Source organism: Copidosoma floridanum, unplaced genomic scaffold (genome assembly GCF_036245765.1).
Source record: "Copidosoma floridanum isolate Cflo_tuat_1 unplaced genomic scaffold, Cflo_Japanese_pri ptg000013l, whole genome shotgun sequence".
In the NCBI taxonomy this organism is placed as follows: Eukaryota; Metazoa; Arthropoda; class Insecta; order Hymenoptera; family Encyrtidae; genus Copidosoma; species Copidosoma floridanum.
In genome coordinates, this window is record NW_028321890.1 from 10,489,772 (window position 1) to 10,509,592 (window position 19,821).

The 19,821-nt window shown below is 38.9% G+C and overlaps 1 protein-coding gene and 1 pseudogene across 3 annotated transcripts in view; one reads left to right on the top strand and one right to left on the bottom strand.

The window, feature by feature from the left end:
* Positions 1 to 19,821, top strand: part of LOC106645899 (uncharacterized) — a 162,758-nt gene that overhangs the window by 100,325 nt on the left and 42,612 nt on the right. The gene's annotated exons all lie outside the window — the stretch shown is intronic.
* On the bottom strand, positions 15,883 to 18,873 carry LOC149374830 (uncharacterized; annotated as a pseudogene).

Below are 19,821 nucleotides of genomic sequence, written 5' to 3' on the forward strand. Positions count from 1 at the left end.
TTATACTGTGTATTTACAAGTAGCTTGAAATTATTAAGCTACTGTAGGGATTATCCCGAACAAATTCTTTACAACATAATATATTGGTGTTGGTACGCTGCTAACTAAATGTAAACACTACCGTCTTCAACTTTCCCTTGTTATTAAATTTTCGATTCGTATATCATATACAATCTACACTACACAGTAGTTAATCCTGTACAAGGTCGCACTTGAGAAATAAAAGAAAACACCTTGTTTTTATTTCACTACACGCTAGCAAAGGTAAACGGTAGGGAAAAATGAACGATCAACTTTTAATTTGATATACACACAAATTATTATCAAGTAATGAGTACTATTAAAATTTAAACTTCGTCAAAGGAGTAGCACGCACCAACAGCACAAATAATGCGCCGGCAACTAAGTTACAACATAACCATTAAAATGTGAAAAAAAAAACAAATTTAGCATGAAAATAATATTCAATACAGCGTGCACACAAAACGGCCGTATGAGAGCACCGTGCCGGACAATTGCCTAAACAACTAATCGAGCGCCATGTGATGTGTCGAGTCTTGCTCGCCTTGCAGTCAGCAGCAAGACGCTGTACATCTAATATTTATTAATAATTATCCTTAAGGGCCAGTAGGATAGGTGGATAGCTGGCATTTAAACACCTACAATTAAGGAAAACACATCTATTTATATACAAAGATAATGCGTTTATTCTGACAATGACTATGTATGACATACAAAAGAATGTCAACATCCAGCCATCCGACAAGACCTATCAACTAACAACTCGGCCCTGTGGGTCCGGCAGTTGCTGTTCGGCACAGTGCTCTCACGGTAGGGACAGGATTAAGGGACACAGGCCTACCGTTAACACTCCTATGGCGGGGTACACCGCAACTTGACCACGGGCACTGGGAGATCCGTCTGGCAGGTATCAGCACTCGGATGGCACGAGTCCCAGCAGAAGCCGCGTGTATACGCCTGCAACCGGTCGGGTCAGCAACAGGTAACGGTGGCTGCGTCTCCTGTTGTCGCCTGATACCGAGCTCGCCTCACTAGCTTACGCAAAACTCAACCGACGTATATCAGAGTACGACTCTACGGTGAGCAGACAAGAGAGAGAGTGTCTCTCCTCCCGGCCCGCTGATCCGTGCTGCCTTAGCACCTCAGCCACTTACACAGGTGTGTGTTGCGTTGTTACACACACACACACACACCAGGTGTTACCCACAGTCGGGAATTGGTTGTGTTGCCCATAGTAGGGATGGATACCTATGTATGGGTTTGGGATAAGGTAGGGGTAGTGCGCACTGTACCGCCTCTCCTCCTGTCTGCTATCACAAAACCGGTATTCTGACTGTGACGGTGACTCGTCACGTCACAATATATATACATACATGTATGTATATATACACAGTAACTCTAAAATCGGTAGAGTAGATAAAATCGAGCTCAGTTAGTTAAAACTTAACTAACTAAACTTTAGTTTTGAGAGTTCCCTTTCCGCGAAAATGATCAAATTGTCAAATTGTTTGCGTTGATTTCTGCTTTATAATTATTCATCCAGTAAAAACTAGATGTTTACGGATTTAAGCCACACACTCCCTGAAGAGTCGCGGGACTAGCAGATTGCAAAATCGATATTTTTAGGTACGTGACCTCAAATATCTCAAAATTCTGACGTTGTAAATTTCGCTATAATTCGTTCGGCTAAGGAATGATGCCATTAGTGAGCCTCGAATCACTTGTGCAAATTTTTTATATTAATGTCAGCATAGTCGTGTCCACTGCGCGAGATTGCTTCCTTACTATTATGTACTAGGGTACAGGAAATTATGTAACAGGAAAAAACACACTGTCGGTCATATTTATAAAGTTAAACTGAATTTATTGTTGTACAGCCTTGCTGTCCTCTACATACAAAAACCCTTACCGTCGTTTATATTTGTCTCTGTACAGGCTGGTAGCTTGTATTCAACTAACTTGTAGACCGATGCGCAGCATCGGTCATATACTTAAGTACTACTAGAATTATATAGATGGCGCTCTGTGTAAACTTAACATACAATACTCCCTTCAGTTTCACAGAACGCCAATCTCAAATTGTTTATGACTGATTGTCTTGCAAAGTAAACTGACGGTCTTCCTCTCGCTATCTTCTAGAGCTCCCTTTACTGATTGTTGCCTAAAACAGATTTGAACAATAATGGTTAGTTTTCAAAAATAGACTTTGATTCACTGTCGTACAATGTTGTCAGTCATTTAGCAGTTTGGCAGTCAATTTCTCATGCAATTCAATTGGTATAGCTTTGGTAAAAATGTCGGCAATCTGTTCTTTAGAGGCGATCCATTTGATTTCTATAAACCCGTATTTAACGCACTCCTTCACATAATGTTTTCGTAAAGACGCTATATGTCTGAATTTTGTTCCACCATAAGACTTAGCGCTTGCTTCGGCCGCTTTATTGTCGCACCATACAGTCATTGGATGAAATGTAGTGTTTAACACTGCTGTCAAAGTGTATCTTAGAGCCATTAGTTCTTGACATGCCTCGCTCATTGCAATGTATTCAGCCTGGCAAGTCGACAACGAGACATACGTTTGTTTGTGTGTTCTCTAAGACACCAAGTCGCCAAACAGTTTTATAACTTATCCGCTTGTCGTGTGTAAATCTTTGCAGTCCGCGAAGCTTGCGTCAGAATAAGCAGTCATGATTTCTGTATTTCCTTCAAATGTCAGTCCTTTCCTTTTAGTACCATTGAGGTAACGAAAAACTCTCTTAACCATTTGTCTGTCTTCTTCAGTAGGATTAATCTGATGTCTACTCAATACATTCACTGTATAGGAGATATCGGGTCGAACAGTGCTTGCCAGATACAGCAAACTGCCAACCGCTTCCCGATATGGAAAAACTTCCAGTTTGTCCGTATTTCGGTCTTCTTCGTTTCCAGATTCTTCTCTTTCTCTTCGCTGTAAGCTTACGACTTGTCTCGTCACCATAGGTGTTTTGCATTGTCGTGTATTATCTAAGCCAAATCTCTGCAGTATTTTATTTGTGTAGGTTTCCTGTGTTAATCGAATAGTTCGATTCGCTCTGTCTCTGTCAATTTGTATTCCCAGGAAGTTGTTCGTTTCCCCCAGGTAGGTCATTTCGAATTCAGCTTTAAGCTTATCACATACTTCGGTAAGTTTTCTAACATTATTGCTGGCTATTAACATATCGTCCACATACAGGATCAAAATCAAGAATTTGTCTTCACATTACCATATGAACAGGCAAGACTCACTTGGGTGTTCCAGGAGTCCTATTTTCGCAGCTGTCTCTTAGAATCTATCATACCAACGTTTGGGACTAATCTTAAGTCCGTACAGAGATCTTTCCAATTTGCAAACTTTGGTCTTTCTTAACTCTTGAGCACCAGGAATACCGTCTGGTACTTCCATGTATATCTCGTCATTTAATTTACCATTCAGGAACTCAGTCTTTACATCAAGCTATCGTGTTTCCAGATCATATTTGTTAATAACCGCCAACAAGGCTCTGATGACAGCCAGTCGAGAGACTGGGGCGTAGGTTTTTAACAAATCATACTGATTTCTGTCTTTAAATCCACGGATGACTAACCTGGCCTTGTATTTTATGTTTCCGAAGTTGTCTTCTTTTCTTTTTAGAACCCATCGAGAATCAATTACATTTGGTTTTCTGCCTTTGTCATTGTTTGGTTTTACTGCTTTATTTATTCGTATAGGATTACAAATGCGTTACAACACTTTAAACAAAAGAAAAGGCACAAGGGATAGTCGCTTCGGCGTGTAGTCGTCGTCTTCTTCTTCTCTCCTTCTCTGGTGTGGCGTGCGACTGTCCTAACTGAGCCCTCGTACACGAGTGAGTCCCACCGGCCGAGCGCGGTGACGCACGAGGTGGGAAACCGGGAGAGAGCGCAGCGACCGACGTTGCATGGCAGGGCGCGGGTCCCCGCTCGGTCGGTAAGAAAACCCGAACATCCCGCCCGCCTCGATCCAAGAGCGAAACCCTAGTCACCGCCCGCCGAAGCAGGGAGAGTCCCTCGATCGTCTGTCGCAGGGAGGCTGGAGTCCGCAGGTGCCACAGGGAGACGCGTAAGCTTGACAATGGTGGCCGCGAAAGCCTCGCTTTCCGACGTTCGAATGGCGTCGAACAAAGCGTCGCATCGACAGCCATACGGCCTTATCTCTGCCGTGGCTGAGCACAGCTGCTGGACCGCGGGCTCTGTGGCGACCGCGGCAGCCACCGTGTGCACGCTGTTGATAACGCGAGTGCCAGCAAGGCAAGCGTTAATGGCGGCACGACTTCGTCGCGGCCAACACCTGTGTCGAATCGTGGGAACTGTGTCGACCACGACGACCTCCATTACACAACATTTCTTTAAACTGTACTTACATTACGCTGTGTAAGTCGAATCGCAGACTGTGACCACCCTAGCTGCGGCGTTGGCTGCTCTTCTCCTCGGGATCCGGCTCGAAGGACCAAGTGTTTGGTTTTACTGCTTTATTTATTCGTATAGGATTACAAATGCGTTACAACACTTTAAACAAAAGAAAAGGCACAAGTGATAGTCGCTTCGGCGTGTAGTCGTCGTCTTCTTCTTCTCTCCTTCTCTGGTGTGGCGTGCGACTGTCCTCACGGAGCCCTCGTACACGAGTGAGTCCCACCGGCCGAGCGCGGTGACGCACGAGGTGGGAAACCGGGAGAGAGCGCAGCGACCGACGTTGCATGGCAGGGCGCGGGTCCCCGCTCGGTCGATAAGAAAACCCGAACAGTCATCAGTCATTGGTTTCTTCACAATCTTCCAGACGTTGTTGTCATTTATTGCTTTCAACTCTTTATCTATTGCTTTCAACCATTCTGTGCTACTTTTACTCCTCAGGGCTTCTTGGTAGTTGGTTGGATCTTTGTGGATTTCTGCCAATAACGCATGGTATACTTCATCCTGATTTTGATTTACAGAGCAATCTTCTTCGTCCAAGTTTTCTTGCCCAAAGCTGATTTGGTTGTTTGGGTCATGGGCTATCTGCAGTCCTTTGAAGCTAGTGTCATATATCGGCTTCTGTCGTTTTGCTGGTGCAGTCTCTTCAGTCTTCCCTGTATTAGATTTCTTTGGCGTCGTCCTCTCTTTCGTTTAACGGTCTCTCCATTCGTTTTTGTACTCTCTTCCATTTCTTGGTCAAAGTTCAGGAGCCAGCTGTCATTATTAATTTCTTTTGTGACCAATTCCCAATTCAATATATCGTTCTTTAAATATATGTACTTGTACACCAGTCGCTCATTGAATCTCACGTCTTTACTCTCATAAAATTTTCCGTCTTCTGGTGTCATCAGGACAAACCCTGTGGCAGTATACTCAACTAGAACAATTCGCTGAGCTAACGAGCCGAATTTTGGATCGGTATTCCTTTGTATTTTCATATAGCCCAGGCATCCAAACCGTTTCAACTGCTCGATGTTGAGATTTTTATGAGGTGCAAATTTCGCCAACGGGATGTCCATTTCATTTGATCTGTGAGGTGTCCGGTTGTATGCGTAGACTTCCGTGCTCAAGGCTAAGTCCCACATGTTCTCTGGGAGACTGGAGTCAAACATGTAGACACTCGTTTTCTTTGCAATTGTTTGGTTGAAACGTTCAGCTGTTCCATTATGCTCTGGTGTATCCGGGCTAGCCAGCTACAGTTTGGCCCCCAGTCTTTGTACCACTTCTCGGGTGTATCCTCCGGTGAACTCTGTGCCTTGGTCAGACCTAAGGTAGCAGAATTTGGCGTCATACCCTAAGATGTTTCTGGAACTTTGAACAAAGTCCTCCAAAAAAATTCCTGTATCACTTTTAGCTTTCATTGGATATGCCATGGCCATCCTGGAGTAGTCGTCCACAAACACCGAAACATACCTGTAGCGTTTGGGATGTGAAATCGGACTAATTAGACCCACGGTGTCCGAATGAATGATCTGGAGGGTAGCTGTAGCTCTCACTCTTACTGTCTTAGCGGGAAATTTGCTGAATTTTGACATCGAGCACACTTCACAACTGCATATACTGTCATCAAACATGACTTTCTTTAAATCCTTGTTATCAGGAAATTTTTTCTGAAAAGCTTTAAGGTAGGCGAGGAAAGCATGCCCTAACCTAACATGCCACAAGACCGCTTCGTTTATAGGGTTTGTTTTCTCGAGGGTTTTATAACTGTCATTGATGGATGTATTTTCCACACTTATTTTATCTGGATTCAAAAGCTTACGGTCTTTGATTGAGTTTTCGAAGCAAGAGTCTATGGGGTGTGGCATTGATAAATTTTCAGTCGGTTCCTCTTGCTCGGCATTTTTACTACAGTTTCTGTCTTGGTTGCTGTATTTTATTATCGCTCGGCTTCGTGTATTGTACCAAGGTTCGCCCGAGCTATTCGTCACCAGGTATGCTAGCCTTCTGTTAGTCTTATTTTTATCTTTGTTATGAATGTTCAGTTCAACAAGCCAGTATGGCTGTTGGTGAACTCCTGTGACAAATGACTCGTTCGAAGTCGGATCGAATATATCGATTTTATTATTGTCAAAGTATATGGCTAGGCCTAAATCTACAAATTTTCTCAAAGAGAGTAAATTCTCTGACAAAGATTCGGAGCATATCACATTATTCAGTGTTAAGTCGTTATTAATAATTTTGCCAACAACCGTACCTTCTCCCTCCGTTTTCAAGTCTGCCAAAGGATTACTATTTGCACATTTAACATTGCCCGTCTTACTGCAATTTAAGCTCTTAAATACCAGTCTGGAGTTGACTAAGTGGTCGGTTGCTCCTGAGTCGGCTATGAATTTAATTATGTTGTAATTATCAGTCTTTATGTCACTGACAGACCTTGAAAACAGGGAGGAAGTAACGTTGCTTTGCCTAAGTACAGTTTCACCTTTCTTTTCGTTTGCGTTTTCACCTTGTCCTTGGGCTTTACTTTCATTCTTATGACCTTTGTCATTGTTTCTTTTCTGTCTTTTATTTTGGGTATTTTGTTCACTGTCATGCTCTCTTTTTCCCCTTTTAGGCGTAGAGTTCTTCGAGCCCCGACCGTCTTTATTTTCCCGTCTTTTAAAATCCCAATAAACATTTTTCTTCTCATCTGATAAGGCGCCCCTGCAGGTTCTTTTGTGCTCCATGAGGTTCCTTTGGAGCCTTCCGCATGAGTAGCACTTCTTCAACCCTGCGTCGACCGGGCAGTTGTAGGAGTGGTGCCCGAAGTCGTCACACTGATAGCACCGGGTGTTGTCGTGCGTTGAATTTGGCTGGTGCATCCGCAGCGCCGTTGTTGAGGCAGTTCCTCCTGTTGCTCCGGCTCTCTGTCGTCTCGACTCAGTTTTTAAAAAGAAAGATTTTAAGCGGTCATAGGTCATTCTCTTTCCTTGCGCATCTTCGATCATGGCGTCAAGGGTTTCAATCTGTGATACGTTTTTAACGACGGCATTATAGAATGCATCACGTATCTCTTCTTTGGACAATGATTGTTTCCCTTTTAAATTTTCGTAGCTCCTGAGGAGTTCTTCAAATTTATCAATGAAGTCCGACCCTGTCATTTTATTGGGAAAATACCGAAAGGTGTACAGTTTTCGTCTGATCTCGTTCGACGACAAGTTAGTCTTATTTCTTTTAATTTCTTGCAGTTTATTCAACAGTTCTTTGGGGTTAGAATAATGAGCAGTCTTTAAGTGATAGAAATCATCAATATGATTAATTATTATATGTCGTACTCTTTCTTTGTGATTATCTAATTCTTTGGGTGACAAAAAGGTAGGAAATTCAATAGTGTCATCTAATACATGCAGCAGTCTTTTAATTTTTAACTCTGAAAATAATTCATCGATAAATAATTCTATCTTCGTTTTAGGGGTTAATTTATAATCGTAACGAGAAAGTGCGTCCTTGTTCAACAATTCGAGTTGAAACCTTTTACTACGATCAAGATCAGTCGTTCTGTCATGCAATGTAGGGTTAAAGACTTTTTCCGAAAGAGGATCAATTCTATGCTCGTGGTTTTGTTTCGACGAGAATAGAGCCGTTGAGTTTAAGGCATCTGATTGACCTACCTCTTGTGCTGTCATGAAGTTTTCCAGTCGTTCGCTCAGTCTGGAGATAGCCGACACTGCCTCTTCTACAGCCCTCAGCCGATCTGCTGTCTCTGTCGTGGTCCTCAGTGTACTCTGATGCTCCGCCCTCTGTCGTACCTCTAGCCAACCTATTTGGCGTCGCAGGGTCGCCCTTTCCTCTGCAGCCGTTCTCCTTGTAACCAGAAATTCATTTTTATCAGTCGTCTGTCTTGAGTAGTTATTAATGACTTGCGTTTGAGTGATGTTCAAAATTTACTACTTCTTGACAAACAGGAGGCTTATAAGAAGTAATGCAAGGCACTACCAAAGCTTCAACTTTCAAACTAAAACTGGATTCAAAATGGGGTTGAATCTTGAATTGAACCGACCTTTTTACGTTTACAACTCGATCCCCTATACCTGACAACGAGATATTCAAACTGCGGCTTTGAAAATTTAATAAAGTACAAAGAGACTTAGAGATTAGAGAAAATTGTAAACACTGGTCAATTAGTGCTCTTACCTTAATACTCGAACCGCTAGAATCAACTATATACCCCACTGCAGTAGCAAGAAGCACCCTGGGTGCTTTAGGCAAATTCACACCATGAGAAATATCTACGTTAAAGCAAGAACTACCTTTAGGATCAGGCTTTCTACTGTCCTTACTATTATAAGTTGTGTCCTCGTTAGCATCAGAGTAATCTCTATGCATCAATGTGTTGGGTCTTTGTTGACATTTAGAGCAATTAAATTTTGAAGGACACTTATTTGAGCTATGTTTTCCAAAACAATTAAGACAAATCTTTTTAGTATCAATAAATCTCTTTTTTTCTTTCCAAGTTTTTGATTTAAAATTGCCACATTGATACAGTCGATGAGCCTGATTACAAAACAAGCATTTTGGTGAATTACTATCAGGAGTGGGTTGAGCTGCAGTCTGATGCACAGCAGCAGATTTATTAGTTTTAATCTTCTGATCAAGATTATTCAAATTTTTCTTAACGAAAGCCTCTAAAGTTATAATTTGAGCAGTTATAAACTCCCTTAACTGTATAAGGGTAGGTGCATTGCCACTGCTCCCTAAATGCTTTTGCCAATCTTTATTTGTGTGGAAATCGAATTTACTGGTTACAAGAGCAATGAACATATCACTATCGCCCATCTGTCTACCCATGGCCACCAAGGAGTCAAAGGGACCCAGCATTTCTTTGGAAATGCATTTTATTTCAATGCAAGAAGAGTTTTTCATTGGTTGGGCACTAATAATGGAGTTAGTGTAAGAGGACACTAAACGACGCTGATTGTTGTAAAAGCCAAGGAGGGTCTTCCAGGCCTGTGTATAATTTTCCTCTGTGAGAGGAATATTCTTTATAAGATCTGATGCATCACCACTAACATGAGTACGTAGATGCTGGTATTTAATTACTCCAGGGAGATCCTGCTTCCTATGCACCAGGGCTCTGAATACGTTCCGGAAGTTTTCCCAACACTCTAGTTTACCATCAAAGATCGGGAGATCAATTGATGATAAAGAAGAATAACTTTGGAAGTTATTTTGATTTGGAGCGGAGTTTTGAATGGGTGGAGCTGTACCAGGATTGTTGATGGAAAGTAAATGTAGGTGGTCCTCAAAATCCCCCACAACCAAATAATATTGATCTTCAGCAGTCTCATATAAACCATTTTTAAAATAATCATGGTCCCTATCAAGAGATTGTAACTGCAAAATAGCAGCATTAATCAAGTTAAACTGCTCGAACGCATCTTTAACTTGCTGCAGTCGCGACACAGCTTGACGCCTTGTCATTTTGATGGTGCCAAGCTTTCTAAAATTAGTAAAAGCATTTTTAATCTTGGTAAAAAGGCTAAGCTGAGTTGAATAATACGACTCCATTGCAAGGGGTTAACCTCACCTGGCAGTGACTAAATTAGGTTAAAATGTGAGAACTATTTGAATAAGTTTTAATTTCAATTAAAAATGAAGACTCTAAATTGAATAGCCTTAATATTAAGGTAACTAAATTTTAATTTAGTTCTAGCTATGTAGTTAATAATCATAATATCACAAATAATTATAAATATATAATAATTATAAGCATAATACAACTATAAATATTAGATCAAACGAAAAACGATATTAACGAGAAGCAAAAAGGGTTTGATCGAAACTTATATTTAATAAAAGAAAAACTGAAAGTCACTAAATTGATCACGCAGTCAGTTAAATCTTTTCTCTTACTAAGCACAATACGATGAAGGCTTCTTTCGCTGAGAAGCAACAGCAACAGCAGGACCAGCTATAGAGGCCCGCAGCAAAGGCGAGCAGGACAGCTGAACGGCAGCACGGCGTCAGCAGAGCGAGCACAAGGTGGTCCGCAGCAAGGAGGCCCGCAGCAATGGGAGCGGCCCACAGCAGCAACAGCAGTGACGGGACGAGCACGAGGTGGCCCGCAGCAACAGCAGCCAACAATGGCCGCAACAGTTTTTACACGCACGGCAAAGGCCTTGCTTTTAGCGAGCCGAGCGCTATATATACGTGTGAAAGAAGAGACACACGCGATGGCAATGAAGGCCTGGCTTTAAGCGAGCCAAGCGCTATATGTGTATATGAGAGAGCACAGAGGTGAACTTCTGCACTGTATGTGCAGAAGTCGATGGCTGTAAACGAGCCGAGCGTTATATGTGTGTATAGACACACAATGGCAACAAAGGCCTGGCTTTAAGCGAGCCGAGCGCCATGTGTACGTGTGCAAAGGAGACACACGCAATGGCAGCGAAGGCCTGGCTTTAAGCGAGCCGAGCGCAATATGTGTATGAGAGAGAGCCCGGACAGCGCGCCGGCGCACTATCCGCGTCCGCCAAGACGCTCTCTCTGCGAGGATGACGGAGGCCAAAATGGCTGACTTCAACCAAACCACAAGGCACGAACACAATGGCCGAAATAATTCCCTCACCGTTCGATCCGGCTCGAAGGACAATGTTCGGGATTGAATGAATGATGAGTGGATTGTATTGATAAAAAAATGCCGGATCTACTAGGTGAGGAGAATATCAGAAAGAAAGGGGTGACCAAGTTTAATTCGAATAAAATAATGGAGCACAGCACTTCACAGTTAATTCAAAGTAAAAAATATATATAATTAATTAACACTGGGTACAATTTTAATAGTGTAGAAATCAAAAGATAGCAATGAATATAAGAGTTTGGTAACAGGAATCACTATGTATACGTATAAACAAATCTTGTTATGTAAATCACTCGAACTGTTAAATAAAATAGTTTATGAAAGAACTGTGCTTTTGACCCACGTGAGCGAAGACAGCTGCGGCTTAATGGACTGCTTAGCTCGAGCGTGGTAGGCGGACTGGCTGTTGTTCACAGACGAGCAGTCGCAAGCAGCCAAAGTAATATATATGTATCTGACGCGGAGCAGTATGATTGGTGGTCACGCAGGGCCATCATACGCACGCTATTGGTTTAAAAAAAAAAAAAACTAAAGAAAAATAAAGTGCGCGAGTATACAAACTTTAGAATAAAACCATCAAACATACTTGTTTGATGTTGAACAAGTGACAAGTCTGTCCTTTTCCCTGTTGTACTTAAAAGCAACCTTTTCATCTTTGACAATCTTCAACTGTCTTGGAAAATCTGATTTCGCTGATTTCTCTTTTGGTGTTCTGTCGTTGTATTTACACCGAAATGCATTTGGTCGTCAAACTCATCGTCTGTCTTTTTATCAGTCAGAAAATCAGTCCTTTTCAATTCCGTCGTTTTAAATATTGCTCTCTTTAAATACCCGGGCGAGAAATCAAGCGCGTCCATGCCTTTTGGAGTTCTCAGACTTTCAGTGTTTTTCGCAGACAGAAATATAACACCGCCAGAATTTTTAATCGCACGTGATACTTTGTCAAACTCTGATGGCTCAAAGTTACTCTTTGAGATGGCTGCGATCGACTCTTTCTTATTTGCATATATAATCAATCCGTCGTCTATTCTCACGGATAAGTCCCTCACGAGATCTTCTCCACAAATGTCTGCCCCCAGTTGTAAGAGTCGCATATATGCGTCGATTACTTCCTCATCTAAAATAAAACCGTCGTTACATGTGTATCCCTGTCTTTGCGCACACAATGCATGTAACCATTACGCGCACAACCAGTCGCCAGGCTAGGCCACTCTCCCCCCCCCCTCCCGGCACGCACAGGGAAATGTAGAACACATAGTCCCGGCACGCCAGGATAAAGTTGAGGAGAGATAAGATGGCGTCTTGGCTGCCCATGCATGCACGCACACATGTGGACACAGCACATGTGCGTGCACTCCAGGACTATAGAGAGTGGAAGCGGGCCGATCGCCATGATTGCGCCGCGGTGATGGCGTCCCGGCACGCGGGTGAGGCCAGGCGTCCCCGTCACCAAACCGGCTCCCCGGCCGCCCGCGACAGCAACCACAGCACAACACCGCCAAACCGTCCCCACGCCCGCTCACCTCCTCTCCCAGGGTAAGTCCTAACCCGGAAGTTCCCGGACGATAGAGGCCACATGCGACCACACAAACACATCCGCCGCCACTCGCAGTTACAGAGGAAAAAACGACTTACTGTTCACCTGGCACGCCACGTCTCTCATTGGCCTTTCCTTTCTCTTGGTCGTCCGTCGTTCCTGCCTTCGCTCTGCCTGCTCCTCCTGGCCCTCTTCGGCCGCAGCTCCCGTCGCTGATGGTACCATCTCACCGTCGTCTCTCGGGCCGTCGACCACAACCTCGGCCTCGGACTCGAGATTTTCGCTTTGCTCATTTGCACTCATGTTTAGCAAAGAATGAAAAAGAAAGGAGCTCACTATAACAAATTCACTTCAGGGCTCACACAAAGAAGACGGAAGCACGAGATCCCTGGCACAAAAACACTCGCGAAGGAGAAAAGAAGACAGTCCCGCGAAGTGAAAGCGTGCTGGGCCCATAACCTGTCAGCATAGCCGTGTCCACTGCGCGAGACCGCTTCATTACTATTATGTGCTAGGGTACAGAAAATTAGGTAAAAGGAAAAAACACACTGTTGGTTATATTTATAAAGTAAAACTGAATTTATTGTTGTACAGCCTTGCTGTCCTCTACATACAAAAATCCTTACCGTCGTTGATATCTGTCGTCTGTACAGGCTGGTAGCTTGTATTCAACTAACTTGTAGACCGATGCGCAGCATCGGTCATATACTTAAGTACTACTAGAATTATATAGATGGCACTCTGTGTAAACTTTCCATACAACAATTAATTTATTAGTTGAGTCAGAAATCAACTATTAGTAGCGAAAAAAGGCAAAATTGAAATAAAAATAACTTACATCACAATTATAATCAATGAAAAATCGTGATGTATTTATCTATATATATATATTAGGATGTCCCTTATTAACCAATTTTTTTTTTTACACACATTTTTCATGTAAAATTTGTCGTAGAATCCGAATTTTTACTTATTTTTAACCTAAGAGTGCACTAGATAGCGTAAAAAGGTCTTTTACATTGTTAAACGGCCTTTTTTAAACGATTTTTCATATAAAAGAGCCCTGTGAGCTCGTTTTCACTCTCGTAAATGAACAAAAATAGTATTCTCCAAGTAAAATTTATTATAGTTCTCAAATTTTCACTTATTTTAAACCTTCATTCACATCAAATAGCGTGAAAAGGTCTTTGATTTTGATAAACGGACGTTTTTCAATGATTTTTCGTATTAAAGCTCGATAAAACTTCCGTAAATAAATAAAAGCAGCGAGTTTACAGTAAAATTCTACTTAGAATCTAATTTTCTACTTATTCCCAACCTACAGTTTGATAACATAGTGTTGAAAGGTCTTCAACAGCCAGTACTGGCCAGTTTATAATGATTTTGCAGAGAAAAGGGATTTGTAAGAGCTGGCAAGCTCAAAAACGGATAAAAAGTAGTATACGTTGCTCGTAATTAACAGGTAAAATATTTGTTGGTGTTAAAAAAAAATTTAATACTTGAAAAATAAAAAATTTATTGTAACTATGATCTTCGCATTAGTATCAACGATTTCCACTGATATCATATTTTTACCTTTTGATGAAAAAAAAAAAAAAAAAAAAAAAAAAAATACTGTTCAGTACTAGATAAAAGGAAACCAAAAAAGAAAATAAGAGGCACTGAGTAAATCTACAAGAATAATCATTACGGAGGAACAATTTTTATATTAAAAATACAATTTTATAATTTAACATTTGTCAAATTTCATTTTTTTCTGATTTTTTTCAGTTTTTTTACTGTTGCTTCCTTTTTTTAAATTATCAAATTCTCTACGAAATTTTCTTACATTTTGAATTAAAAATAATTTTTGATCTTCATTCTTTGTGATATTCATATAATTGTTACGTAGGGAAGATAGTGGTAAGGAGGTGCTTCGCGAGAATGATCAACGCTTATTACTTCAAGGACCTTTATTTAAAATACCGTAATCATAGGTAAGATAGCGCGTGTGTTCCCTATAAAGGCTCGTCGTGTACTCTCCGAATAGACTCTCTCCTTGCTCGCTCTTCCCTTCCCATTGCCCTAGGACCCCTCGTTATGAGGTTTGAGGAGAGGGAGCTTAGAGTCTCACCTATACTACCGTACGTTACATAATCTTGAGACAGTTGGACTGCTCTTTCAGCTGCATCATTAACGACTCTTAAATTTTTTACGATTTCTTTTACAGTCGGTTTTCAAAAAGTTTGTATTTATATCAAATTTATCAAAAAAACGTAATGATTGCCAATTAATAAAGTAATCTAATTCCACATTTTTCAAATTTTCTAAATCCATATTAGAATGGATTATTGTTCGAAATTGAACTCAGTAAGATAGTGGACTGCATAATTTTTATCACAAGCCGGATTTGGGAGAGCGTGAAAAGGATGTAAAAAAAAGGACACAATAATAAATGCACAACACACTTTTAAACACTTTAGCCGTTTATTATAAAAAAACAATCTCTCTATTTAATATTACTTTAACAAATAATAATGCTTGCTTACTTGCAAGATAAAAAAAAAAGAAAAACTAATTTATGAGTCTGACGGAGAAATCACGTGTCAATCGAAAAATGTGAATCGTTTTAAATTACAGCAATCTTATATAAAAACGATACACGTGAAAATTATAAACACGAGCGCAAAGTGACTTACTGAAAAGGGCGTATGAGGCTGACTGACGATAACCGCAGCAGCAGCAAGCTGCTGGACAAAGGTAAGTATAAACAGAGTCTATTGGTGTATTAATAGACGCGCGCACGCTTATGATTGGCCCTTATAGGTAAGAGAATATTCTAAAGCGCGAGATTTCAAATCTCATAAACTAAATTTCCTATTTACATCAGTATCATGTTACTGATGTTGCACAATTATATATTTTTTCGAAATAAAATCATCATTCCCTACATCTTTTTCTAATGCTAAAATCATTCGAACTTTTATTCCAAAAGATACATTATCATCGAAAAATGAAATGGCACTTGCTTCCGTATATAAATACCATAAGTGCCTCGTGATTTTTGTAAGGCAGTAATAGATTCCAACGGATCGACTGCAGCATGATTATGGAGCTTTTTAATAAATTCCAAATCATTTTTCGGAGCTTGCACCGTATTCGGAGCTCAAAACTAGGCTTTTACATAGATGAAAATAATAAATATACAGACATCATATAATTTTTTCAATTTTGAAGCATTTACTACGAAGGTTTTACGAAATGAAAATATTTTTATCGAGTAAATCGCTTTTGACATTCACCTAGCATGATGGTATGGTCCCGGTTTACGAATTTTGAATGATTGAGGTTCTCCTAAGAAGATCAAACATAGTTCAAGCAGCTCCTTAGAATCATCTCTAGGTTGATGCTCTCTCAAACAGCTTTGAAGAAAAATAATTATTTCGTTTTTTTGTGAAAGTAATGATGAATCTTTGAGTTCATCAGTAATATCATATTTTGTTGGATCAAAATCGAGCCACTGATCATGAAATCTTTTAAATAATGGAACATCTGGACCTTTAGTTCCAGGCAATTTTAGTTGAAAGATGGATGCCAAGATGACTTCGTAGATATGGTGTCGACAAGGTAGATACAACAAATTTCTGTCGAGAAGATGCTAAAGAATAATTGTAGCGCCATTTAAATTATCCAAATTTGCATTCGTGGTATCGCAGCATAAAGCCTTCACTTTGTCTAATAGACCCCAATCATTCAAAGTTTCATAAATAGCATTAGCTTGTGTAGAACCTTTTCCATCAGGAAGTGCTGGTATATTCAAAATCTTTTCCGATTCACCATTTGTAACAAGAATAGGTAAGTGGTCAACTTTTTTATGAGTCCAAGCGTCAGGTATTATTTTTCCATCCCAGTGAATAACAGCTGCTTCTAAATTTGAATCGAATGCGTCTTTCAACTTCTCTGCTTTTTTTTGCCTAACATCGAGTCGAGCTCGATTAAATGAACTTTTATTCAAAATTAGAATTTGAGTATCAATACCCAAAGTATTCGCAATTATTCCAATCAATAAAACAGAATGTCTGTATGATATTCTACAAGCATCCCAAACGGCTACAACATCTTCTGTCATTATGTCAATACTACCTCGAACACCATTTTTTTCGTAATAACGATCTTTCAAGATCAATTTTGAAGCTGTGCTTTGTTGTGAATTTAGTTCACTTGATGAATCTAATGAAGATTGTTGAAAGCTCTGAGCTAAATCATCTGATTGTAAGAAGTATATAACTCATTGTATTAGCTTTCACATAGGGATTTCAAGTTATGTGTAATTCAAGTAGTTAATATGCGATTTTAATATATATCATTTAATTTTTCAAATTTAGTACATACTTCAAGCCTTGAAAAATATAAATAATAATGATACTTTCCAATATTTAAAATTGTATTAGCTCTTTGAATTTGAAAGATTAATTAGCTTTCAATTTTTTGTTTGAATAACAAGTTGAAAAAAAAGACAAATATTTAAGTAATACATCCTCAAAAACAAAAGTACCACAAAAATATTGGAATAAAAAATGTTATCAAAAAATATTTTACCATGTTCATCAGTCATCTCATCAAGAATCAACTTTTCAAGAACTTACGTAGGATTTGAGTTTGTTCGCTATAAACCAGAAAGTATATTACTATCAGGCATATTATCAAAAGGCACTTCAAGACTAGGAGAGATTACATTGTTCACAATATCTGAAAAGTAATGTTATTTGAAATGAAATTAAAATAATTAACTAAATTAATTCATTCTAAAACTTTACTGTACCCTTAACTGTGTCTAAACTTATATCATGAATAAAATCTCCTATGTATAATTTTGGTTCTATTGATCTTTGATCTTGGAGAAATGCTTTCTACTTATCACTTATATTATCTAAAACATCTCCATGGGCTACATCGAATAACATGTCTAATTTCATACTTAAATTATTTTCAAGAACTAAACTGCTTGGTGCTATCAGATTTTTTTGAATCTTTCTATACTCATCATATAAATTGCTTAACTTCTGACAGCATCTGTTAAACTTCTGGATTGGAATATTAGCTTTCTCCCAAAAAATCAGAGCTTCTTTGACTGCTAAAGCTACACTATCCTTAATGGTTAAATTTACATTCCTTGTATTGAAGAAATAAACTTTTAATAATATTTATTTGTATTTAATTTTATTTATTATTACTAATTATTAATTTTTATTTATATTTATATTTAATAATTGCCTCTTTGTTAGTAGCTTATTAACAATAATCTGTAGCATCACCAATCAAAAAAATATTATTCAATCTGCTAGTGGAAGGCATTTTTGATATTTTTATAAAAAATGACCTGAAAATTGTTTTTTATAAGTTCGTTATGAATAAATAAGATATTGAAATTATCAAAAATTCTCATTTTTCAAAAATACAGTCAATGGTATATTCATTGATGAAATGAACAAAAATATAGTAAAAAGTATATAACATACCTTTATAGTGAGAAATTAAAAGTTATTATTACATCATCATCCAAATAATATGGCTTTTAATTTTAAAATTGATACTTGGTACATACATTTTTTAGTATTTTTCTTATTATTTCATAATTTCAAACAAGCTTTCATGACATTACAATAGTACTATCATAGAGATACTCTATAAGTAATATGACAGTTGAGCCTAAGGATCCGATCACGAAAAAAAAACAGACAACAAGTGATCCTTTGACCAGGGATGTTAGGCTGCGATCACATAAGCCTGGATTCCTGGCCCAGGAATAGAATAGAGCATAGAATGCGATTGGTCCTTCCCGTTCAAACAACAAATCACGTTCTATGATTTAATCTATTCCTGGCCCATGTGATCGCGGCCTTCATGTAAGTTTAGTATTGGAAGTCTTATAACTTATGTAAGTTATACAAGTCAGCCTCGTACAAATAGAAAAGTGACAGATTAGTAGTAGTAACTTCCGTGTATTTGTTTTCTGACAAGGTTTACTAGGCTGAATTATTTAACGTATATAACTTGTATAACTTGTATAACTTCTACAACTAAAACTCCACTTACATTAACATCCCGGCCTTTGACACGTGATTTAAGACACAAGCAAAGCCATAGCTATTACATTAATTAAGATGAACCGAACGGAGTACTTGCAAGTGCATCAGATTTATTCTAAAATTAAAAAAAAAAGTAAATTAATACCGGATACAATCTTTAACAACTCACTTCGATTACTTGGGGCGTCACCGTCTCGCATCTTTGCCGGGATTTAAAGAGAGGATAGGAAAAGTTTCACATTAAATTTAGATCAAAATATAAGAAAATTAAAATTTTTCGTCAATATATTAATTTTTATTCATTGTTGAGCTTGCCAGCTCTTGCAAATCCCTTTTCTCTGCAAAATCATCGTAAACTGGCTGGTAATGGCCGTTGAAGTCCTTTTCACCCTATGTAATCAAACTGTAGGTTGGGAATAAGTAGAAAACTAGATTCTACATTGAATTTCACTGTAAACTCGCTGCTTTTATTTATTTACGGAAGTTTTATCGAGCTTTAATACGAAAAATCATTGAAAAACGTCCGTTTATCAAAATCAAAGACCTTTTCACGCTATTTGATGTGAATGAAGGTTTAAAATAAGTGAAAATTTGAGAACTATGATAAATTTTACTTGAAGAATACTATTTTCGTTCATTTACGAGAGTGAAAACGAGCTCACAGGGCTCTTTTTTATGAAAAATCGTTTAAAAAAAGGTCGTTTTACGACGTAAAAGATCTTTTTACGCTATCTGGTGCACTCTAAGGTTGAAAATAAGTGAAAATTCGGATTCTACGACAAATTTTACATGAAAAATGTTTGTCTTCCAAATTTTTAAAGGTCAATTTTAAGCAAACTCATTTAAAAAAGTATATTATATCAAGCATCATACACATACGTGAACTAAAAACCGTTATTTCAAAATAGGCATGGTTAAATATTTTTTTAAAAATCTGAAAAAATTCAGGGGTCATTTTTTCACCAAATAGAAGGTTTTTAGGGGGTGGCACGGTAAAAAAAAAGATATTGGTAAATAAGGGACAACCTTAATATATAAGTATATATATACACAATTGCAGAAGAAAAATGTCGCTGTGCGCGAGGAAAGAACCACAATGCGAGTACAATTCTCATTCAAAGTAAGCAAAGCTTAAAAAATTAAATCTA